Here is a 6,140-nt window from a genome sequence, read left to right as displayed (position 1 = left end):
GTGACCGGGTGTGACCACTGGGGACCCGCAGGCCCAGCGGAACCGCCGAGCTCCCCATTCGAGGGCGTGCCTCCTGCCCCTGGGGAGGCGCCCAGGAGCGGGCCCTGCTGGCTCTTTCTTTTGGGGCGGGGGAGGGGGGCCCCGGCACAGGACGGAGCCCCGTGTGGGAGCCTGTCTGGGCTCATTCCCATATTACCACGTACAGCTGCGTGGCCTCCTACTCGGTCTCCCCGTCTGTGAAACGGGGAGATCACAGGCCTGTCTCGGGATGGCAGTGAAGACGAACCATCTCAGAGAGAGCCCCGGAAGAGCCCTCCGGGCTCCAGAAACGCCTGCCAGGCTGCGCAACGGTGGGAGAAGCTCGCGTGGCTCCTCACGTGGGCTCAGCGAGCAGCCTCTGCTGCTCAAGGCCAAGGCCGGCGCGAGGGCCCCAGGAGCCGGGCGGCTGCCTGCAGAGTGGCTGGTTTGGGAGCCCTGCCCGCGGTGTGGGCACGGGCTTCCCCCCAGCGGGCTTGTCCTCGCCACCTGCCCGTGGGCGGAGGTCGGCAGCCGGCCCGGCGGCTCCGTGTTTACCTGGGTTTGTTGGGAGCCGTTACCCAGGGGGACCTGCGGGCCGATGGGCACCGCGCTGCCTGGGGCTGTTTTCGGGCAGAGCGACAGCGTGGCACTTAAAGAGAACCGCGCTCTGTGCCAGGAGCGCTGCAGAAGCTGCGGCCTTATTTGGTCTGGAAACTTCTCTGCTCGGAGGAGAAGCGGAGGGAGTGAGCAGGCCTCTGCTCGGGGCGGGCAGGGCTTGAGCGCTGCCAGGAAGGGTCGCCCCGTTTGTGAACTGCTCTGTCGATGCTCTGGTGCTTGGCTGCCTGCCTCTTAAGCAGCCGGTTTTCCCCTTTTCCTCCACAGCCCCGCTCAGCTCCCTCTTCCACCCTCTTGTGCAACCTGCAGAGGTGCGGAGACCTGTGTGCGGCCGAGTGCAGGGAGCGTCAGGGACGTGCAGACACCCGCAACCCCTGGGCCCCTGGGCAGGCGGTGGAGTTTCCTCCATTGTTCCTTTGCTGGAGGAACGATGTTTACTTGTACATTTTTCACTAGAGCGATTTTATTTATTTATTTATTCATTTATTCATTTATTAATTAATATATTTTTATTAACTTTAGAGAGGAAGGGAGGGAGAGAGATAGAAACATCAATGATGAGGATCATTGATGGGCTGGCTCCCTGCACGCCCCCTACTGGGGAGTGAGCCTGTGACCCAGGCATGTGCCCTTGGCTGGAATCGAACCCGGGACCCTTCAGCCCGCAAGCTGACGCTCTATCCACTGAGCCAAACCAGCTAGGGCTAGAGCTGTTGTTTTTAAACCGTGAATCGGCCTTGGACTCTGTCATGTGCTTTCTCTGAGCCTGTTGGGATGGCCATGTGGGTGGGGTTTGTCCTTTATTTAAGATGGAATATCGTCAATTGATTGTTGAATGTTAAACCAACCTTGAATTCCTGGGGTGCATCCCACTTGGTCTCGGTATGCCATTGTTATTTACGTTGTGGAGGGGGGTGTTCAGAAATATCTGGAAACTGCTGTTTTGGGGTGTGCTCCCAATCCAAGGTGAATGAATCTCTTTATGCGGCGGCTGTACTTAGATTCTTTTCGTGAAATGAGGTAGAGCTCTCAGGGCCCGGAGAAGCAGACACCCACCAAAGGGCTTCTCACGCCCCTTCACTTCCTGGTAAACACAGTGCCCGCACCATTAGGTTGTCCTGTCACTCAGCTTAGTGGTCAGCCCCAGGGAGGGAGACCAGCCGGCGGGCGGTCCTGGCCCGAGCTGGCCCTGCTTGCCTCTCGGGGTGCACAGGGCAGGCCCTGCGTGAGGCTCTGCAGTCGGGCTTTTTGGGGTGAGTTGGGCTGCAGGACTCGGAGGGAGGGCTCCTGGCCTCTGTCTTGTGCAGAGACGCTGCCCAGGCAGCTGGGGCCCCGGATGGATGGAAGGAGATTGTGGGCGGGGCTGGCGGCGCCCAGGGTAGATCCCACAGCCCAGTGGTGCTGGAAACTTCTGGCGTATCATCGTTAGCAAGTGAAGGAGCGCCTTGGTGCCCCAGTTCCATTTGCTCCCTGTCCTCAGGTCAAGAGGATGAGTGTGCAGCTTGCTGGTGCCGTCTCCTCCCGCTGATTCGTGGGGCCAGGGCCCGGCAAGTCCCCCAGAATGCCGGCTCTCTCTCCACATGGACTGGGGGAGGGGGACGCCTTAAAGGGCTCTGAGCTGGGGTGAACCTGGGTCGTGTCCCCATGCACGGATGCGCCAAAGCAGCCCTGCTGCACAGCATGCTCAGGACCACGGGGAGCCCCCGGCCCCCACCAGGGAGGGCAGCTGGTGTGCAGGAGGCACAGAACAAAGACTTCTGGTCAGGAGGACAATGCAGATCCTGCTTAGAGACACAGCACCCCCATCCACATGTGACCCTCGGCCGTGACACCAAAACCCGAAAATGTTTTCAAAACGTGGAGCCTTTCTTAAAGGGAGACACAGACCCTGTGTCCCAGGAAACAGGCAGGACAGGCAGGCGGAGGTGGGAGTGTGGGCCGAGCCCTGCTCTGGCCGCGCGGGGGCTGTTGTCCTGTGGGCCACGGGGTCGGAGGGCCAGGGGGTCGGAGCCAGGGCGGAAGACTGCAGCCATCGGAGGGGGGACTGGGGCCAAGTTCCCGAGGGCAGGGCTTTCTGGCGAGTCAGAGGGAAAGAAGGCCGTGCCCGTTACCATGGCTGCATAACAGGTTTACCCCAAACCTCCTGCTTTGCTCCTGGTTCTGGGCTCAGGAATTGGGACAGCGCAGCGGGACCCAGAGTTCAAAAGGGGCCCCGGCCCCGAGGCCAATGACGGAGTGTGCCCAGGCTGCTGTGGTCAGGCTCGCTCTGCTCCCACTCTCCCTCTGAGCGGCCTGTCCCCGAAAACCACACACACCTGAGGCCCCGCTGGGCTCCCTTCGGGGAAACTGGGCCAGAGCCGCTTCCCCGCCTCGTGGCTCTGCCATCTCCCCCAGCTCCGAACAGAAGCCTCTCTGCCGCACTCAGAGGATCTCAAACTCGGTGTGTCTGGTCTGAGTGCCTGGGACTGGCCAAGCTTGTGCCCTTCCACGTGTGGGGCCCTGTGTATCTGTCGGGGCATCACCCAGGAACTGGCCAACACCAGGGTGCATCCCACTTGGTCTCGGTGTGCCATTTTTATTTATGTTGTTCTGCCCCCCCCCCCCCCCAGCCCCCTCTGGCAGACACACATTCCGTCAGTTTTCTCCCATGTGCTGCCCAGAAGGCTATTCCAACCTCTATCCCACCCCTGACAACCTAGTTACCACCTGGTATGTATCTCCATCTCCCCATGTCCTCACCCCCATTTTCATCTCTATCTCCATCCCATCCTCATCCCCATCCCCATCCCATCCCCATCCCCATCCCCAACCCCATCCCCATCCCCATCCCATCCCCATCTCCATCCCCATCCCCATCCCCATCCCCATCCCCATCCCATCCCCATCCCCATCCCCAACCCCATCCCCATCCCCATCCCATTCCTATCTCCATCCCCATCCCCATCTCCATCCCCATCCCCATCCCCATCCCCATCCCCATCCCATCCCCATCCCCATCCCCATCCCCATCCCCATCCCCATCCCATCCCCATCCCCATCCCCATCTCCATCTCCATCCCCATCCCCATTCCCATCCCCATCCCATCCCCATCCCCATCTCCATCCCCATCCCCATCCCATCCCCATCCCCATCTCCATCTCCATCCCCATCCCCATCCCATCCCCATCCCCATCCCCATCCCCATCCCCAGCTCCTCATCTTCATCTCCCCGAATCTCTGCCTCTACCTCCCCATCTCTCCATCCCAGGCTCCGTGCTGACCTCGCCCTGCATTTCCTGTTGGAGGCACTTGGCACAAGGCCGGTCCAACAATGAGCCGTGAGATTCGTCGTGTGGCAGCCGCTGCCCCTGCGGGAGCCTCGGCACAGGAGCCTCGGGCACAGGGCTCTCGGTGGGCGCTCAGCGAGGGAAGAAGAGGAGCACAGATTGTGGGCCACGGGCCAGGAGAGCCCCTCCCGCCCGCCCAGCCTCACAGCTGCCTTTGGAGGAATGTTCTCGGCCTCCAGGCCAAGCGGGGAGCTGGCTCCAGGCCTCTCCCTTGCTTCCAGCATAAACAACCACTCGGAGAGCCGTGGCGGGACGGGGCTCTGCGACCCTTGTTTGTGCTGGTGAAACAGCACCGACTACGAGAACAAACTTTCCCGAATGGTTTCCCCCCCAATTACTCACAAACCAGCCCGCCCCTCCATTAAAGGAGATGAAGAAAAGCACTCCAGCCCGAGCCGGTTTGGCTCACTGGATAGAACGGCGACCTGAGGACGGAAGGGTCCCAGGTTCGATTCCCGTCAAGGGCCTGTACCTTGGTTGCGGACACATCCCCAGTAGTGGGTGTGCAGGAGGCAGCTGATCGATGCTTCTCTCTCATCGACGTTTCTAACTCTCTTCCCCTTTCCCTTCCCCTCTGTTAAAAATCAATAAAATATATTAAAAAAAGAAAAAAAGAAAATCACTCTACTCTTCCGAGCCTGCTATCTTTTCTCTGAGCGCACAGAGGCTTGTCGTGTACTGGAAACCATCGGGCACAGGCCCATCGCCAGGGCTCTGCTTTCCCAGCGGGTGTTTCCTCCTGGGGCGACGGGGACAAGCCGGCCGGCCCTCAGGGTGCCGTGAGTGTCCGGTGTCCTGTGGGCGGAAGAGGAGGGGACACTGACAAAGGCCCAGGGCCAGCCAGGGGACAAGGGAGTGGCACGTTCCTAACCACTGGGCTCCCCTGCCTCTCACTCCATCACCTGCGCTTGGGCTGCGTCCTGTCCTGGGGGAGGGTCTCGGCCACTCCCAGGCCCCTGCCAGTGCCCATGGCTGCTCCCCGGGCAGGGCTGGCTCAGGGGGCTCCTGGGGTCCGCCAGGTGGCGGTGCATCGGGGCCGTGAGCACTGGCCTCAGGTGGCGAGGTGCCAGCCATGTGGGTCCCTGGAGACCAGGCAGCTCCCATCCCTGAGGGGTCAGAGCGGCCGGGGGCCTTCCCTGCTCGGCTACCTGCCTCGGCCTCAGTTCCCGGGGAGCGCGAGGGCCCCCTGAGTCCACGTAGGCGTGTCCTGGGGCCATCACAGCAAGTGACCACAGGCTCAGCGGCTTCAGACGAAGGCTGCGCTCTCTCCCGGACCCGGAGGCCAGAAGTCTGGGCCCACGGGGCCAGGGTGTTTCCCTCCGGAGGCCGGGAAGGACCCGTGGGACCCTCCCCCCCTCCCATCCCCCCCCATTTCCTGGGTGTGGCCGCTCACCCCTGCGCTGCCTCCTCTCTGTGCCTCTTTGTCTCTTCACATGACCTTCTCTTAAGGACAGCAGTCTCTGGCTTTAGGGCCCAGACCAACTCAGGGTGACCTCATCCTAACGAGTCACAGACCCTATTTTAAGGTCCCACTTTGCCCGGCCCGTGTGGCTCAGTGGACTGAGCGTCGTCCCATGCATTAGGAGGTCACTAGTTTGATTCCCCCATCAGGGCACATGCCCAGGTTGTGGGCTTGATTCCCACTAGGGGGTGAGCAGGAGGCAGCCGATTGATCTTTCTCTCATCATTGATGCTTTTCTCTCTCTCTCTCTCTCTCTCTCTCTCTCTCTCTCTCTCTCTCAAATCTATGAAAACATTTTTAAAAAGTTTAAAATCCCACTTTGAGGCTCTAGGTGAACTTGAGTTTTGGGGGACGGTATTCAGAAGCCACGGCCACACCCCTCAGTCGTCTGACGTGATGAGAAGAGGGTTTGCAGGAAGGGGGCCCCTGGGTTCCGGTGGCAGAAGGTGCCAGATGGAGACTGGGGGGAAACATGCCGGAGGCAGCCACTGTGGGGGACAGTGAGGAGGCTCCTATGAAAATGGAAGCTGGACCCGCCTATGACCCAGCGGTCCCACGTCTGGGACTGTATCCAGAGGAAGTGAAATCAGCATCTCCAGGACCTGCCTGCACCCACACTCACCGCCGTGTCAGTTAGAGCAGCCGAGACGTGGAGGCGGGAGCAGCGTCTGTGTCCGCGGACCGACCTGTGCAGGGATAACGGAGGTGCGGGCGCACC

General features: G+C 61.1%; 1 protein-coding gene across 1 annotated transcript in view; it reads right to left on the bottom strand.

The window, feature by feature from the left end:
* The window catches only part of CPT1A (carnitine palmitoyltransferase 1A), a 388,913-nt gene that overhangs the window by 84,755 nt on the left and 298,018 nt on the right, over positions 1–6,140 (bottom strand). The gene's annotated exons all lie outside the window — the stretch shown is intronic.

This window comes from Pipistrellus hanaki (assembly GCF_964339955.1).
Source record: "Pipistrellus hanaki genome assembly, chromosome: 9".
Lineage (NCBI taxonomy): Eukaryota > Metazoa > Chordata > Mammalia > Chiroptera > Vespertilionidae > Pipistrellus > Pipistrellus hanaki.
Note: the sequence above shows the minus strand (reverse complement) of the source record. Positions and strands in the feature narration are given on the sequence as shown.